Source organism: Cupressus sempervirens, chromosome 10, assembly GCF_028749045.1.
Source record: "Cupressus sempervirens isolate cs-2001-9-10 chromosome 10, ASM2874904v1, whole genome shotgun sequence".
In the NCBI taxonomy this organism is placed as follows: domain Eukaryota; kingdom Viridiplantae; phylum Streptophyta; class Pinopsida; order Cupressales; family Cupressaceae; genus Cupressus; species Cupressus sempervirens.
Window position 1 is genome coordinate 348,024,921 of NC_143127.1, and position 20,153 is coordinate 348,045,073.

Below are 20,153 nucleotides of genomic sequence, written 5' to 3' on the forward strand. Positions count from 1 at the left end.
GGTATGCTTCTTCAACGCTGGTCATTCTTACCAGACTTAGTTCTTCCTGGATGCTAGGTCGTAACCCACTGATATAACGAGAAACCTTCTCCTTATTTGCTTCTGCATGCTCCGCTCTAATCAGGAGTCGGTAAAACTCCTCTGTATATTCTTGGACTGATCTTCCTGCTTGCTTTAACCCATGCATCTTCTTAAACAGATCAAGCTCGTAGTCCACAGGAATGAACTGCTTCTTCAATTTGTCCACCATGCGATCCCATCTTGTGATCTTCTCCTTTCCTCTTCTAAGTCTTTCCAGTTGAATCTCTTGCCACCAAATTTTGGCATGGCCTTTTAGTTTGGCCTTTGCAAACTTAACCCTATCTGGGTCCCTTATATCCTCATATTCAAAGTATTCGTCCAGTTCATTGATCTAATCGATCAACTCATCTGGTTTCAAATTTCCCAAAAATATACCCACTTCAATTGTAGGTCTTTTCCCAAACCTAGAAATGGCCCTAAAAAGCCTTTCCTCTACAGGATTCAGAACTTCCCCGTCAACTTCCATTACTTCCTCTTCATTGTCATCCTCACTATTATCATCTGCGGCAATATTTGCTCCTCTACGAAGCTCCTCTTGCAATGCTTGTACCTGTCTCTGGAGGGCTCTAACCTCCTCAGGATCAACAGCTCTGGCCCTTCCACCATGCTCTCTTCATGGAGGCATCTTCTAACTCGAACCCACAACCACACAGTCCTGGTGCAAACTGCCTCACAGTCGGCGCTCTGTCTACACACTCAGGAAAACCCGCTCTGATACCACTTGATGGGGACACGACCCAACAACCAGAATAGACACAATAGAAAGGGGAAATTATATTAACTGAGAAAATAAGCTGGTACAAACAGTGCAGAGAAAATAAACTCAAAACATGCCCTGCGGGCTTACAATAGCATAAATCTGGAGAATATTTCTCCTTTTAGCACCTCCTCTCCAGCTCCAATCCGAACTGCCTTTTACAATGCCAGAAATCTCCTTAAATAGACCCCAGAGGGTTAAGGACTAGGAGTACATTCTAGAAAGTGCTAGTAGGCATCCACCGACAAAATAGAAGGTTCCAGAAGCTGCGTTAGAAGTCGGTGCAATTCTAGAAGAATCCAGAAACGGTAGCCAAACTTCCGGGAGGCATAACTTTTGAACCGTAACTCCGATTGACAAACCGTTTACATTTTCGGAAAGCTCTCGAAGTGCTCTATAGCCCCATGGATGAGCTTTTCTCGTCCCCCATTTTTCGACCCATTTCGAGGTCATTTAATGCCCCAAACCTGACTTTGAAGCATTCTTAGGGGGTCTCCAAAACCAGAAAAATTGCAATAACTTTCAAACCGTGGGGCCTTTTGACCTGATTCTTTTTCTGGAATGCTCTAAATCTTGATTACATTCATCTGGCCAAGTCACACCTTCTAGGTCACCAAAATGATGGTCAAATTGCATGCTCCTATTTTTTTGGGATTTTTAAATGCACTGCTAGTTGAACTATGAGAGTTGGAACCTTTATTTGAGCCAAATGGGTATCCAAAAATGCAAAGACATAAAATAGAAACTAAGTCTAAGTACATTTTTTTTGGGTGACACAGGATTGCCCTTATACCTCTGGATGCTCCTGCATCATTATGTTCCAATGAGAAATTTGTATATAATTAATAGATTTTCTATTGACATTAAAAAACATGAAAAAGTGTGTTTCCTCCATGAAATAACATGTGTAATTTAAAAATAATTTATTTTAGAATATTTTAGCATATACTATTAATTTTAATTTATATATTTTATTACCTTTTTAATATATTAATTTTGTATTTTAGAAACAATCTAAAATAAAATACTTTGTATAAATTTTGATATCAAATTATGAAAATAAAAGATATAAATTTAAACAATAGATTAATATAAAATAAAATAAAGGATAATTTTATATTAGAATATAGTAATAGTTTATAATAGAAATATAATAAAAAATTAAAGAAAAATAAAAGTAAATTAGATATACAATGATTTAGCCATTTTATGACAAATCAAAATTCGAAGTTTGTTTTACTTGTAATAAATTTTCCTCCCTAAATCTTTTCATTTTAACACTTATAAGGACAAAAAAAGGTCACATGGTAGCATCACACCAATGATGATAAAAACTTGTGGATGGTATCGAAATGTGTAGCCCCAAATATAGATAGGGGGTTTACCACTACAACCCTCACTCTAGTGCCAGGTCAACTATTGTAGCGGTGGCCCCCTCGGCTCTATCCATCTTGGAGTAAAGATTCAGAATGTTTGAAAAAAGTTATGGTTAACCATGTCAATTATAATAGATGATTTGACCTTAATGTAATATGATACTTGCTATTATTCCCATAAAGGAAATAATGCCCCTAAGATGTGAGGGGTTGAACCATACAAATCATTTTCTTTGATTTATTTTTGAGTTGGAATGTTAAAATTAGTAAAGATGTAATGATGGCGCAAAAAAAAAAAAAAACTAATAAGGTATGATTTGACACGCTGTTAGTATTTGATTGAATTGTATGGTATAGATAAAATATGAAATAATAAATAAAAATAAAAAGATTGAATTTGTGTTTGTGTGTGTAAAGTTATAGTTTCCTTTGTGAAATTTAATATGGATATTCAAATTTATAATAGAATTAAAAAAACTTATTATATCATTTGTATCTTTTAAATCTATTTATTTATGAAACATAGAATACATTTTAATAAATACAATGAAAAAAAAATGTAGATGAGAGCAAATTGAAAAAGTCAACTCTTGAATCGCTGAGCTCAATGTGTTTCTTGGTGCGGATTGAAAGACCAGGGAAGCTAGTGGTGGTGATGTGGCATTGGAGAGGCAAATTATTTATGCTTCTAACATATTGAGAGCTAGTCATCTTTATGACAACTATCAAATAGACATTTTCTTTATACTTTTATATGAAATTGTATCAAAAAATTATAAATTCCTTTAATAAACTATCGATATTCGATATGATCTTTTAAAATTATAAATATATTTTAGAATAAAAGTTTGTAACTAACATTAGTAAGAGTCTATAACACAATGGTAAATTATGAGTCTCCTTATTGGGAGGTTTGAGTTAGAGTCTACTCAAGCTTAATAAATAATAATAATTGACCACAACATATAATAATAATAATTTTAACTACAACATATAATAATAATAATTAATCTTGGCCTAGCTTTGACCTCTCACCGTTCAAAAAATTAAAAATTAAATAAGAATGTTAAACTAAACAACATCACGTAAGCTTTTGGTATTTATCATATCATGAAGAGGTATAGAGATTGATGCCAAAAAGGTCAAATCCATCATGGACATGCCTCCTCCCAGAACATTAAGGGCCCTTTTGGCTGCAAGAATTGTCGAATGCAACATTCATCTATGCTAGACTAATCTCTCTTTTGGTATTCATGCATTCTTAAAATAAGTTCTAGAATATCATTTAGACCTGTCTAGTTGACTTGGAAGAGGAGTTGAAAGATGCATATTCTATGCTTGGTTGCAACAATTGAAATTGGAATTGGAATAAGTTTTGTTTAAAAACTTTAATAATTATATAAATTTTGTAGTTTGGTAATATTTTAAATAAATAATATTTTTTATTTATAAAAATTGAATTTTTTACTAATTTTTAAAAGTCAAATTATTTTAGTTATCTTTTATTTTATTTTTAAAATTGACTTTATAAGTGAAAGATATACCACAACCTTTAAAATTCATCAAAATTCAAAGGACAATTTTTTTTTAAAGGCAAATGTGGCAAGCCACTATACTATTTTATTAAAACTGATTCAACGAGGTCAACTGGGAAAGAATCAGTGAAGAAAACCTAGTATCATCCCTAATATATACATACATTTTAATATTTTAAGCAAATAATTACAAAGGGTGTATCAACTACCACCCAACGGCAAACCAGATAGTGCCTTGACATTGATTTTTTTTGGACTATTCCAATCACTAACTTTAGGGCAAACTTATCCTAGCAATTAGCACTTAACTTAAAAATCTTCCCAATCAGAGACAAAACCACCTTCAATTGACCTAGGCCCACTAGGAATAGGTCCCCAGCCAAAACACAACTTTGAAGAACCATGAATCCAATCCAAATCCGAGTTAACTTAATTAATTAAAACCCAAAAATTCTATTCAATTGGTTGCGCAGAAGCTACATTCATATCCCTAGAGTTAGACACAGTGGATTCCTTCTACAAGTCAATCATAGCTTGACCCACTAGCTTTATTCGTTCCACCAAATGAACACCCATTAATTTTGATTCAGGTGGCAAAGCATGTTTTAAATAAATGAAACTGCCAATGTCTATAGCATGCTTAAGCACCTCAAAAACAACAAAGAATTCATGATTGTGCAGGAGTTGAAAATGTAAGAACAAACCACCAACTAATGTCGTTCCATCTCATAAGTCATACTTTTGCAAAGCCAAAATCAATTTGTTATCAACCAGAAAATGAGGCCGAATTACCTTATGGGCCAAGGCTTGAAGCATTTTAGGAGACTACAGGAGATCCATAACATTGGAAAGGAAAATTGAAATGAGCTGAGATGGGTAGAAAAATAGAAGTGTCAAAGCAGATAAAAACTCTTCACCAATGATATGCCGAATAGCTCTTCAGACTGTGAGTGAATATATTAGAAACATTTGAACCAACATCTCATTCGAAATAGTGCTCAGTAACATATTATATTGTATATTATAAATTTAATTTTAAATTTTAAAAAATTATTTTAATGAGTATAAGATCCAAACTAAAATCATTTTATTTTAAAATATATTAAAGAAAATCAAAATTAAAAATAATCCAAAATAAGAATAAACACAAGATTTATTTATAAAGATAATTTTATGAAAGTTTACAAAAGATCTCAAATCTAATATTAGTTTCTTTTGTCATTTTAAAAAACACATATTAAACATTAAATAATGTTGACCTAGCTAATATCTTATGATGAATGAAGAAAATAGTCCAAAAATGCATTCGAGTGACAAAATACAATCAAACGGTAAAGTCACGGACCCGACAACCCATCAAATTGGGTTTATTAAAAATTGGAATAAGAATAAGCTATTCTTTTTCCACCTATTTTTAGGAATTTTGCTATGCTCATTTTGGGGTCAAATTAGGATAGGCGAATTCTAATTCCAATTTTGTATTTTTCAAACAAATGTCAAAATGATGAATGTGGGTATTTAGATTTTTCTATTTTGACACAATTACTACAACTAAATGGGGCCTAAGGTATCTCTGCAACCTCCATGGAAAGTTGCAATCGGTTAGAAGATTCATTTTCTAACTTGCATACAAGTGCCAAATATTCACACACATTGAAAAAAGATCAAAACTTTAAGTAGGATCCTATATGTTAATGAGACTTCAAAAAGATAAAACAATACTTAGCTAATCCAACTATCCTAGAAGAATACTTAGATTGAATTTCAACTTGGGTTTTGTGTTGAAAAACTCACTTATCCTCTTTGGATGAACCTCCTAGTTCATTTCAATTTATATCATAGTTCCTACATTTCTCACAAACATTCATCCCCATAAACTCTCTATATCAACTTGGGCATAAATATAATCATTAAAATAAATAAATAAAGTTTTCAGTACAATTAAACATCAAATTGTATTTTTAAAATGATCAATGTTTCTATATTCAATACTAACAAACAAAAATAAAAGCAAACACCAATGCCCATTATATCCTCTATGAAATAGATCTTGAATTAGGATAAACAGGTTGTCAATAACACCATACTCAATGCCAAAAAAAATAAAAGGAAAAAAGATCAATACCCAACATATTCTCTATGAAATGAACCTTGAATTGCATTAAAAAGATTACCAATCTATTTACTCAATGTCCACAAATAAAAATAATGGACAACATACCCTCTACGTAGGGGAGTTTTAGCTATATCAAGAATGTTATCCATGCCTCCATACTGAATGCCAACAACCATTCCTTAACGATTGCCTAATGTCACCTTCATAATACCATTGTCCAAAATTATATTTACAAACATGAAACAATAGGCTTTGTAGGTAAATTTACTTTTACAAAAGAATTGTAATTTTCATTCTTAACCTAATATTTTAGTTTCCTTATATAAATCTTCAATTCAGAATCTAATAAAAAAAGTTAAATTTATTTTCATTATATAAACCTTGAATTCAGAATTTAATCAAAGCAGTTAAATTTATTGATCACGGACAATTAGTTGGCACTACAATTCATGAAATAATATGTAAGAATATTTTTATTTTTAAATCAACATGTTTTTCAATCAATATTTTTTATTATATTTTGATCTATCTTGAAAACCAAGAAAGTGTGATATGAAATGTTGATTTCAATTTATAGACAAACAAAATCAAAAGCAATCATACACTAGATAATTGAATATCAAGAATTGTAGTAAATTAGAATGTAACTCAATAAATCAAAGGATTACTGATTACACTTCTAGATAAAAATAAACAAAATTGTATATCATTATCATAATCTAAAACTAAATCAATTGTAGGAACAATCATAAATTCTTACAATCAAAACATATAGGTAAATATCTTGATTGTTGCAATACATAAATGAAAAAATTAATATCAAAATCTAAAACTAAATCAATTGTATAAAAAAATATATATTATAAATTCTTCCAATCAAAACATATATGTAAATCTCTCTATCGTTACAAAACAATAATGATAAAAAATTCAAATTGGCATTCAGATCTTGAATATAAACACTTTTATTGAAACATATGTTTGTTGGATACAATAGTGGTAAAAAAAGAGTCGTAAAATGAACAAAAAAATTACTTCATTCCCTTGAACATTGACTATAACACCATTGGCTTCAGCTTTCAATATCAAGATTGTAAAAATATAGCTAACTAAAAATACTGTGAGCTTCACCATTGTTAATCAAATGAAAGCAAACTAAGTAATTCAACATAATAATAAATGAGCCTACACCTTTTATATATCTTTAGAAGTGCACTTTGAAGATCTTAGCATGGGCAGAATAATAAGTTGACATTTAGAAAATCAAAATTTTCTAGATTGGAAATAGTGATCCAAACATTAAACATTTATGACTAATAGATTTAGAAATTATCCCTACCTTAATGGAAGCCTAAATTGTATGTTCTAATATCTCTATTATCAAACAATTACAATTTTTTTTATTCATTCAAACTAATTGTTTAATAATATAATATATTTTATTTCAAATATCTATACAATAAAATTTTATATTTAAAAATAATAATTATTTAACTACATGTTAGTTTAGTAATCATGGTGTTGGAAAGGTTAAACTTTGTTAAATTTAAGGATGATCCACCTTAAATGTTGGCTAAATTATATGATCTAACACATGTCAATTTTTTTTGAAGAACTTTCCAAAATTAATTTAACATGTACCAATTTACTAGAGATCATAGTGACCAAAAGCTTTAGAATTGTAAAATTTAGAGTTGACCCACCATAAATGGTGGCTAAATTTCATGATTAAACATATATATGAAGCAATTTTACATTTTTTAACCCATCAAAAATTGTACTTTTAATATTAAACCATATTTATTTTTTGAAACTTATGTATTAAATATTTGAATATTTTTTGAAAGTACATAAATATACGTTGGTTCACCAAGCATGGAATATTGTTTTTCAAATTAGTGAGCACTTCAATTAATGTTTTAAAGTTGATTTTTTTTTTTTTTTCTAGAATTTTTTAAGTTAAAAGAAAACATAATATGATAATGTGCTTATATATATATATATTTTCAGCCTTCTTTTTATTATAGAATTCAAGTTAAAATGAACAATGTAATGTGCTAATGTGAGGAATTTTCAATTAACCTGATTGTATGCCTTTTCCATATCAAGCTTAAGGATAACAACATATTTTTTTTCCTCAGTTAAGGAGTGCAAGATCTCATGAGTAAGGATGACACCTTATGGGGTTTCTAGGTTTGGCACAAAAGCACCTTGTTCTTCTAAGATAATGTTTTGAATGATTTTAGCAAGTATTAGTGAGATGGCCTTAGACAAAACTTTATACAAAAAATTGCGTAAAGAAATAGGTCTAAAATCTAAAAAAGACTTGGGATGATCAGTCTTAGGAATTAGCACAATCCAGGTATTGTTTAGTTCTTCCAACATGGTTTTGTTCCTCCTAGCCCACTCCAAGCCAAGAGCATATCATGACCAATGACTTCCTTTAAAATTATTTCCTTTTAATATTAATTGGTTAGACTCACCTTTCTTAAAGAAAAAAAAAATAATAATGTGTCACTATAAGTAATATTTATAAGGTTAGCATTAATAAAATGAGATACAATTTTCAAAAAATATCGTTTTATTGTATTAAAAAATAGAAGATGTATTCTTATAAAGTACTAGTTGTATAGTGGTCTTCTTGTTAATTGGTAGTGGTCATTGAATAAAATATGTTTTAAAATGCTTGAATTTGGGTTGTGCAAATCTAGAGGAGATTAGGGTTGAATGACTATTTTGCGATGAATGTGCAATGATCGCAGGCTCAATCTCAACAAACAAAAAAAGGAAACTAGAGATCAATGCAAATTTAAAATGTGAAATCTTTAACTAAAAAAAATTTAAAAATGTTAAACTAAAACTTTCTTTTAATGTAAACATTGGGTGTCATGACCTTTCTCTAAGTAATGTCCCTTTAAGACATTTCCTTATTCACTCCGTATTTGTATAAGTTTGATAATAATCTGTATATCCTATCCCTCCTTAGTCTATCATTTGCTCTCCTATTTATATATGTTATTACAAGTGAATGGTCATAGATGGTTGCAACCCTTCAAATAATTAAACTAGTTGTTATGGTTAGGATTTAATAATGATTATTAACATATATTTAATAATATACATTAATAAATATTATATATGTATAACATTTATTAATTATTTAAACTTCCATATTCTTCGTAGTATATCCTTGGGCTTATGGATAATATAAGCCATCTATATAACATAATAATTTTGTCACCATTATTACCATCCTTATATATATATATATATACAATATAAATACAATATTATATATATATATATATATACATACATATATAAACATATATATACATATATTTATATATATATGTTTATATATGTATATATATATGTATATATGTATATATATGTATGTATATGTATATATGTATATATATATGTATATGTATATATGTATGTATATGTATATATGTATGTATATGTATATATGTATGTATATGTATATATTTATATATATATATATATATATATATATATATATATATATATATATACATGTATATATATATAATATTGTATTTATATTAATTCTTGTATCCTTAATATTATATTGATTAATTTATTAATCAATTTATTATTATTAGTTATTAATAGTACATAAATTAAATATATTATAATCTTTTATTATTATAATATTTATTTATATATGTAATACAATAGCTATCAGCTAGGCATATATTGCATAATTCATTTATTCATTAATGTATGTTATTAATAATGTTTATATTTATTATTATTATGAATAATATTATTTCTTTTGGAAAATAATCAATAATAGTATATGAATTAGTATTAATCTTATCCAATTATAATTATAGGATTCTCTTTAGGAGGGGTCATGACAGTCCACCCCTCTCGAATTTGCTTGTCCTCAAGCAATAAACATTTTCATATTTGTTTTACTTTATATAATGAAATTGACTAATAGATCCCATTCAAATTTTTACTTGTAATATTACTTCATTCTATTCTATAAAAGAGCCACACATGTAGTATGCATTTGAATGCAAAGTATACATATGAATGTATGAAGATACAAAGAAAACACAAAGCATACACATTGATGCATGAAGACATAAAGTAGACACAATGTAGACACATCATAGATAACCTTGATTAGATCCTAAAATTAATAATGCGCAATGAATATACTTCTTTATTAGGCTTATGAACCTTGCAATCACAAAATAAGCATCAGTACATGCATATAAATATATATAAACTTCAAAGAAATTTGAATAATAATAAGTTAATCCAAGCCAGTTCCATACCAAGCCCAAGAGCAGAACTTTAGCCCCCTTGGCCTTGGTGGCAAGTGTTAGGCACCCACACGAGGTGGTCTACTTAGTGGATTGCTTGTTTGGCTATAAAGGTTCTTGTGAAAAGGAGTCATTATTATCTTTCCCTTAACTAGCACTACAATAGGGTGTCCTAACCGCTCTCCCTTGATTGCAAACTCCATAGGAAAGTTGGTAAGGTGCCCTCACTATCTTCCCCTTAACTAGTACTACACTAGGGTGTTCTCCCCTGATTGCAGAATCCATAGGAAAGTGGTAGGGTTCCCTTACTATCTTCCCCTTAACTAGTACTGCAATAGGGTATCATAGCAGCTCTTTCCTGATTGTAGACTCCATAGGAAGGATAGATGCCCTTATAGTCTTTCCTTTGACTAGTACTACAATAAGGTGTCTTAACAAACCTCCCTTAATTGCAAACTCCATAGGAAAGTTAAATATGTTCTTTCCCTTAACTAGTACTACAATAAGGTGTCTTAACATACATACCTCCCTTAATTGCAGACTCCATAGGAAAGTTAAATATGGTCTTTCCCTTAACTAGTACTACAATAAGGTGTCTTAACAGACCTCCCTTATTTGTAGACTCCATAGGAAAGTTATATATAGTAGGGTTTCTATATAGTCTTTTCGTTAACTAGTACTACAATAAGGCGTCTTATAGACCTTCCTTGACTGTAGAATCCATAGGAAAACTACTTGAAATCTCTAAATCATTTCTCAAATAATCAATTTTACACCTTTATGATTACATTAATTAAGAAAAATTACAATTTCATATTTTAACTATGGTTGAACTTCCTCTAAGCTCCATTGGCTTCCCCCTCTATTCATTGACTAAATGTTATTGATGTTCCCTTGATCATATCTCATCTTCTTCTAAAGACAATAGTGAAAAAGGATCTCCAATGTTTGTCTCACCCACTTCAGTATTCTCTTACACATATTTTTCCAAAAGCCTTTGAGATGTAACTTTCATTAGAACATGATGACTTATTACTATTCTCCTAAATAGTCAATTGGATGTTCGTAGGTTCTTGAATGATGCCCCCACTATCAAGGCATTCAGCAGTTACATCTTGATTTCCAGTGACTCTTTCAAAGACACATGGCTTGAAGATTTAATCTTATTGATTGAAAATTCATCTAGAAGTTGCTTTGAAGGTTTGACCTTGTGAAATGAAAATTCGTCTATTGATATTTCAATATTTGAAGATGACAAGGAAGGTTTAACCTTACGAAATTTAAAACCATCTAATGATATTAAAATATTTGAAGATGCTGAGAATTGAGATAATGCAAAAGGAGTTTTGAGTATAAGTGAGAGCATATCCGCACAACTGCTGAATTCACTATCTGAAGTGGGTGGAAAAGATTCACCTCTAGACTCTTCCCATACAACATCAAGATCCTTAGCCAAATCTTGCAATGGAAACAATTTGTGTTTAATATATTTCTTGGGGGAGTGGCTGATTTTGTCAATGTAATCTTAGTTGTCTAAGGCTACAAGGGAATTTTAAATTTTAAAGTTTTTCTTTGATAGCTCGTTCCGAATAATTTGAGTTCTAAACTTTGCCTACATGACATATTTTGGTTAGAATGGTTCCTTGAGATCTATTTCCAACTTATAGCTTCGTGATTATTTCTTCTAATCTTAAAACTTTCCCATTTTTGAAAATTTCCCATTGGGCAAAACCTAATATATCATTGTGTAATGGCCCTTTTTGGGAACTTGATGAGGACACAACCCAAGCACATAATGGACACAACAGGAAAGGGAAAATTGTATTAACTATGTAAATATGCTATTACATTCAGTAAAGAGAAAATAGACTTCAAAACATGCCCTAAGGGCTTACAACAGTATAAGTCTGGAGATAATTTCTCCTTTTAGTACCTCCTCTCAAACTCCACTCCGAACTACCTTTTACAATGCCAGAAATGTTCTTAAATAGACCTCGGAGGGTTAAGGATTAGGAATACATTCTAAAAAGTGCTAGTTGGCATCCACCAACCAAATAGAAGGCTCTAGAATTTGCATTAGAAGTTGGCACAAAATTAGAAGAATCCAGAAATGGTAACTGAACTTTCGGGAGGCATAACTTTTGAATCGTAGCTCCAATTGATGAACCATTTACATTTCTAGAAAGGTCTCAAAGTGCTCTATATCCCTATGGACCATATTTTCTCATCCCCCCATTTTTCATCCCTATTCAAGGTCATTTAATGCCCCTAACCTGACTTTAAAGCATTCTTAGGAGGTCTCCAGAAACTAAAAAATTGCAATAACTTTCAAACCGTAGGGCCTTTCAACCTAATTCTTTTTTTGGAATGCTCTAAATTACAATTAAAATCTTCCAACCAATTTACACCTTCTAGTTCACCAAAATGATGGCTCAATTACATACTCCTATTGTTTTGACATTTACACGTATACCAAGGTGTTCAAATACTCTATCCTAGAACACTAATAGTGGAACTGTGAGAGTTGGAACCTTTATTTGACCCAAATGGGTATCCATAAATGAAAACACATGAAATAGAAACTAAGTCTAAGTACATTTTTTTGGTTGACACAGGATTGCCCTTATACCTCTGGATGCTCCTACATCAGACGCCCAAGATAGATTGAAAAGTGACCCTGTCACTTTATGAATGGTAGAGGAAATCCCAAATGGGAAACCTCGGCTGCTGAAATCCAAGTTGAGTCCTCTATCGATCGTCCTTTCCACTTGACTGGATACTCTTCATACTGCCTATTTCTGGTACTCCTACCCACACAACTATCTAGAATCTCCTCTATCTCCTCCTTCTTAGAAGTAGGAATTGGACATGGCTCTAACATCAGCTCCTCATCTGCACCATCATCATGATACTCTATTAAGTTTGCAATGTTGAAGATAGGAGAAATATGAATACCATATGGAAACTCCACCTCATATACATTTCTTGAGTCATGTTCCTTTAAAATTTTGCAGGGACCAAATTTCTTCATTTTCAGCTTGTTGTAAGTACCAGATGAAAATTTTTCTTTCTGTAAGTGTACCATGACTAGATCCCCTACTTGGAATTCCTTATGTCTTCTCCTTTGATCAGCCCTAGCTTTCTACTCTTGATTCATTTTGGTAATGTGTGCCTGAACCTCCTTATGTAGACACTTGATATGTTCAGCAAATTCTTCAGCTTCAACACTTGTCCTCTCCCCTTGCTCTATCTTCCTCAACTTTGGTGCAGTCCTTGGGCTACTTCCATATACAATTTGGAATGGTGATCTACTAGTACTCTTGTTTATATAGTTATTGTAAGAAAACTTTGCTTGTGGTAGAATCAAATCCCACCCCTTGGATTTATTCCTAGCTAAACATATCAGCAAATTGCCCAGACTTTTGTTTACCACTTTTGTTTGGCTGTCAGTTTGCAGGTGATGTGTGGAACTAAATTTCAAGTCTATTCTCAACTTCTTCCATAATGTTCTCTAGAAATACCCTACAAATTTAGTATCTCTATCAGAAACTATACTCCTTGGAAGACCATGTAGTCTTACCACCTCTCTGAAAAACAAGTCTACAATATGGACAGCATCATGAGTTTTGTGGCATGGAATGAAATGTGCCATTTTGAAGAATCTATCAACCACCATGAACACTGAGTCATTACCCCTTTGTGTCCTTGGCAATCCAAGAACAAAATCCATACTTATGTCCTCCCATGGCTTTGATGGAACAGGCAATGACTGATATAGTCTAGTATTGTGACTAAATCCCTTGGCCACTTGACAAATCTGACAACTCTGTACAAACTTCTTCACATCCTGTGAAATCTGAGGCCAAAAATAATGTTCTCTAAGAATGGAAATGGTCTTATCTCGACCAAAATGTCCTACCATCCCTCCATTGTGTTTCTCCTTAATCAGATTTTCCCTCATGGAACTCCTTGGAATGCATAATTGACTACCCTTGAATAACATACCATCCTAAATCAAATAGTCTAACCACTTAGTTATGTCTACAGCAATAGGCTCCTTACAAGCTTTCCATGCTTCAGCAAAATTAGGATCCTCAGGGTACAGATTCTTGAGTTCATCAAACCCAACTACTTCAACTTGCATTACTGTAAGCAACAATTGTCTCCTACTTAATGCATCTGCAACCCTGTTAGATTTTCCACTTCTATGCTTCAATACAAATGTATAGCTCTGCAAGAACTCTACCCACTTCATATGCCTTTGATTTAATTTACCTTGGCTATTTAGGTACTATAATGCCGAATGATTAGTATAAAAAACAAATTCCTTTGACAATAAATAATGCCTCCATTTCTTTAAGGCTTGAACTATTGCATAGAACTCTTGATCATAAACATAATACTTCTTTTTCGCATCATTCAATTTTTCACTAAAATATGCAATAGGCTTAGCTTCTTGGCTGAATACAACCCCAATACTGCTGCCACTAGCATCACAATCCACTTGGAACACCTTTCTAAAATTTGTAAGTGCCAACAGAGGTTGTTCTGTCACCTTCTTGTTCAACATTTCAAAACTTCACGTAGCTGCCGCAGTCCATTTGAACTCTTTTCTATCCCCTCTTATTGTGTCAGTCAGGGGTGCACATATGCCACTAAAATTCTTAATAAACTTTCTATAAAAACTAACCAAGCCATGGAACGATCTTACCTCAGTAGCAGACTTTGGAGTAGGCCATTCCAAGATGGCTTTTACCTTCTCTGGATCCATTTTGAGACCTTCAGGTGATATAACAAACCCCAAGTAGACTAAATCCCTTTTTGCAAAGATACACTTCTTCAAATTAATTAATAGTTTCTCTTACCTTAACCTTTCAAGGACACTACAAATATGCAATAAATGTTCTTCCAAAGTCTTGCTAAAAATTAAAATATCATACAAATAGACAATAAATTTTTTTCCCAAGAACTTCTTAAGTACCTCATCATAAGCCGCATGAAGGTGCTTGGAGCATTCGTCAATCCAAAGGGCATGACTAACCACTCATATAGACCCTCCTTGGTCTTGAAGGCTTTTTTCCACTCATCTCCTTCTCATATCCATATCTGATGATAGGCACTCTTGAGATCTATCTTTGTGAAGTACCAAGCTCTACTCAAGCAGTTCATAAGATCATCCATTCTTGGCAAAGGAAACCAATACTTGATGGTTATCCTATTTATAGCTCAAGAGTCTGTACACATCCTCCACTCTCCATCTTTCTTTGGTGCTAGTATTGCAGGTACTGCACATGGACTTAGGCTCTCCTGAATCAAGCCCTTCCTCAATAGCTCCTAAACCTATCTATTTAGCTCCTCAGTTTCAGTAGGAGTCATCTTGTGAGAAGCCTTGCTAGGAAAAATAGCTCCTGGGATTAAATCTATTTGATGAATGATTTGCCTTACTAGTGGCAATCCTTCTGGAACATTATCACAGATGATATCTCCAAACTCACCTAGTAAATCTGAAACTTCAAGTGGTATTTCACTACTACCTTCTTTATCTTTCCTAGGAATCAAAGCATATCACATACGCTGATGTTTCATGCCATCTAAAAACTTCCTTCCATCAACAAGAGAAATCCTAGCACTACTACATACCTTTTCACCTTCCTTTTTCATGGGCTTCAGTTTGTGTCAAACTCCATCCTTTGTTAGAGAGTATGTGTTTGCATGACCATCATGTACTGCATGCCTATCAAACTACCACGGTCTTCCCAACAATAGATGGAAAACATCCATTGGAATAACATCACAGAGAACTTCATCATGGTAACTCCCAATTTTGAATTTCACTAAACATTGTTCACTTACTAGGACCTTATGATCATCTTTCACCAAAAAATTCGATAGGGCTGGGGGTGTTTCTCCCTCTTGAGCTTCAGCTTAGAGACCATCTCCTCTGATACCAAGTTATCAGTGCTACCACCATCAATGATCACATCAAAAAATTTATCCTCACACTTGCACCTAGTATGAAATAAACTCCTCCTTTGTCTGGCTTCAATCTCACCACTTAGTAGGACCCTTTCATTTACCAAAGTCTCTCCTCTTTCTACATCTTCTGAATGTGATGATTGTGCATCCTCATCCACATGAGCAACCCTAGCTTGACCCTCAGCTCTCCTATCTGTCCTTCCTTATCATTGAGGGCATTCAAAGGCACAATGACCTTCTTCATTGCAATGGAAACATGTACCAAAAAAACCTCCTCTTCCTTGTCCATGTCCTCTACCTCTTCCTCTTTGATTTCCAAAGTCTTGATCTCAGGAGCGGTTGAAACCCTCATTCCTCTAGTTCCTATTAGTACCCACATCTTCATTCTTCTTTTGGGTTTCATTTCAACCTCTAGATGACCTACCACTACCTCTTCCTCCTTGACCATGCCCTCTTTGTCTCCCTTCAAACCTCTTATTTAGCTTCTCTTCAACTCGTAGGGCAAACTGGTATGCCTCTTCAACACTGGTCATTCTTACCAGACTTAATTCCTCCTAGATGCTAGGTTGCAATCCACTGATATAACGAGCAACCTTCTCCTTATTTTCTTCTACATGCCCCACTCTAATCAAAAGTTAATAAAACTCCTCTGTATATTCCTGGACTGATTTTCTTGCTTGCTTTAACCCATGCATCTTCTTAAACAAATCAATCTCATAATCAATAGGAATGGATTGCTTCTTCAATTTGTCCACCATACGATCCCATCTTGTGATCTTCTCCTTTCCTCTTCTATTTATTTCCAATTGAACCTCTTGCCACCAAATTTTGGCATGTCCTTTTAGTTTGGTCTTTGCAAACTTAACCCTATCTAGGTCCCTGATATCCTCATACTCAAAGTATTCTTCCAGTTCATTGATCCAATTGATCAACTCATTTGGTTTCAAATTTATTAAAAATTACACCCACATCAATTTTAGGTCTTTTTCCAAATTTAGTAATGGCCCTAAAAAGCCTTTCCTCTACCTGATTTAGAACTTCCCCATGACATTCCCCTTCTGGTCCAATTTCTTCTTCTTCATTGTCATCCTCACTTTTGTCGCCTGTAGCAACATTTGTTCCTCTATGGAGCTCCTCCTGCAATGCTTATACCTACCTTTGGAGGGCTCTAACCTCTTGAGGATTAATAGCTTCGGCCCTTCCACCATGCTCTCTTCATGGAGGCATCTTCTTAACTCAAACCCACAACCACACAGTCCTAGTGCAAACTACCTCATAGTCGGTGCTCTGCCTACACACTCAGAAAAACTTGGCTTTGATACCACTTGATGGGGACACGACCCAAGCACAGAATGGACACAATAGGAAAGGGATAATTGTATTAACTATGTAAATATGCTATTACATTTAGTACAGAAAAAATAGACTTCAAAACATGCCCTAAGGGCTTACAACAGTATAAGTCTAGAGATAATTTTTCCTTTTAGTACCTCCTCTCAAACTCCACTCTGAACTGCCTTTTACAATGCTAGAAATGTTCTTAAATAGACCCCAGAGGGTTAAGGATTAGGAATACATTCTAGAAAGTGCTATTTGGCATCCAGCAACCAAATATAAGGCTCTAGAAGTTGCATTAGAAGTTGGCACAAAATTAGAAGAATCTAGAAATGGTAACTGAACTTTTGGGAGGCATAAATTTTGAACTGTAGCCCTGATTGATGAACCATTTACATTTCTAGAAAGCTCTCAAAGTTCTCTATAGCCCTAGGGACTATTTTTTCTTGTCCCCCCATTTTTTGGCCCTATTTGAGGTCATTTAATTCCCCTAACCTGACTTTGAAGCATTCTTAGGAGGTCTCCAGAAATCAAAAAATTGCAATAACTTTCAAACCGTGGGGCCTTTCAACCTGATTCTTTTTTTGGAATGCTCTAAATTAAAATTAAAATATTTTGACCAATATACACCTTTTAGTTCACCAAAATCATGGCTCAATTACATACTCCTATTTTTCTGACATTTACATGTATCCCAAGGTGTTCAAATACTCTATCCGAGAACACTAATAGTGGAACTGTGAGAGTTGGAACCTTTATTTGACCCAAATGGGTATCCAAAAATGAAAACACATGAAATAGAAACTAAGTCTAAGTACATTTTTTTGGTTGACATAGGATTGCCCTTATACCTCTAGATGCTCCTACATCAGAACTTTCCTTGCTACTATATAAAATGTGTTATTTGAAAGCCCCAAGGTTTAGTCCCCCATGATCAGACTAACCCAAACCTTAGGTTGTTCCTCCATATTGATTCCATTCTATTTTACTAGTCTAGATCCATCGTATTTGCCAATTTTGCCACATCGAGATCATAAGCTATATCAGCTTGGCTCTCATCTTCCCGAGTATAAAGCATGACCACCTACTAATCCAAGTCACTGAGGTTGTGCAAATGAATAGGTCAATAGCTATCCACAACAAAACTTGGACACTGGGCCCCAAGTTTAACAACTATCTTAGATCCTCAATGAATCAGATGCCTATACATGAGTTGCAATCTTTAGTTCATAGAGAGAATCAATATTAGTTTCTGATGGAAAGATCAAACAGGTGAAGAAGATGACACGTTTGTGGCACTCTGCATGCAAGTTTAGAAGCTTGCCATACTATATTCTCTCACCATGGTTCATTAATATTTCACAACCATAGTGAAATTATTGTTTAGATGTACTTCAACATCCATCAAAATCTAAGGAAATACCAATATCATATGAACTGGAGTTTCAAAGAGAAGTGTCAGCAATCTGATGTCTTTTACCTTATCAATAATTATTTTTCCAAAGTTCACCCAATGCCCCATCCACAAGTTACTGTCCATATCTTCATATGATATATCTGTTGTCTTTCAACAGTTGGTGTGTGTAAATGGTCAGCTAAATAATGATTATAGAGTGCATGAGCTATTTGTTATTTGAAAAAATGGTTGTCAATTATAATATTTCCATAGTCACAAATGGAATTCTATGATTTATCTATCCTTTTTTTGATCTTTCTCTATATCCAGCCTTATTCCATTCCTTACAATCATGGGTGCTAATATAGCATGGATTGAGGGTTTCTAAAGACTTGGAATAATGGTGCCTTTATGTGTTTTAGTGGCAAAATTTCTACTGCACACGATTAAATCACAGATGATTTGGTTTCTTTTCTACCGCATGACCTTAATGTATTGCTTCAGTAATGAATACTGGTCATTAATAAACAAATCAACATCTGGTATATTCAATTCAAGCAAATACTTGGTCACCTCTGAATTCTTATCATTTTCCAGAATGCGAAGTGCAAAGCATTTTTGTGTTGCTTTCCATGCAATTCTACATAGTGTAGCACACTTTTAATTAAGAGCTTAATTGTTTCTATATTACTATCCTACGCACCTATGTGTATTGGACACATTTTCTCGTTATTTTCAATAGTTCTTTATGATTGCTCCATTAGATGATGTTTCTCAATCTATTTTGTAAAAAATATTTTATCAATTTGACACAAGTGTGAATTTATACTAATCTTACAAGCTAGTAGGAAAGCTAGCTCTGATACCTTTTGTAATGTCCGTTTAAGACATTTCCTTATTCACTCCTTTTTTTTATAAGTTTGATAATAATTTGTATATCCTATCCCTCCTTAGTCTATCATTTGCTCTCCTATTTATATATGTTAGTACAAGTGAATGGTCATAAATGGTTGCAACCCTTCAAATAATTAAACTAGTTGTTATGGTTAGGGTTTAATAATGATTATTAACATATATTTAATAATATACATTAATATATATTATATATGTATAACATTTGTTAATTATTTAAACTTCCATATTCTTCATAGTATATCCTTGGGCTTATGGATAATATAAGCCATCTATATAACACAATAATTTTGTCACCATTATTACCATCCTCATATATATATATATATATAATATTGTATTTATATTAATTCTTGTATCCTTAA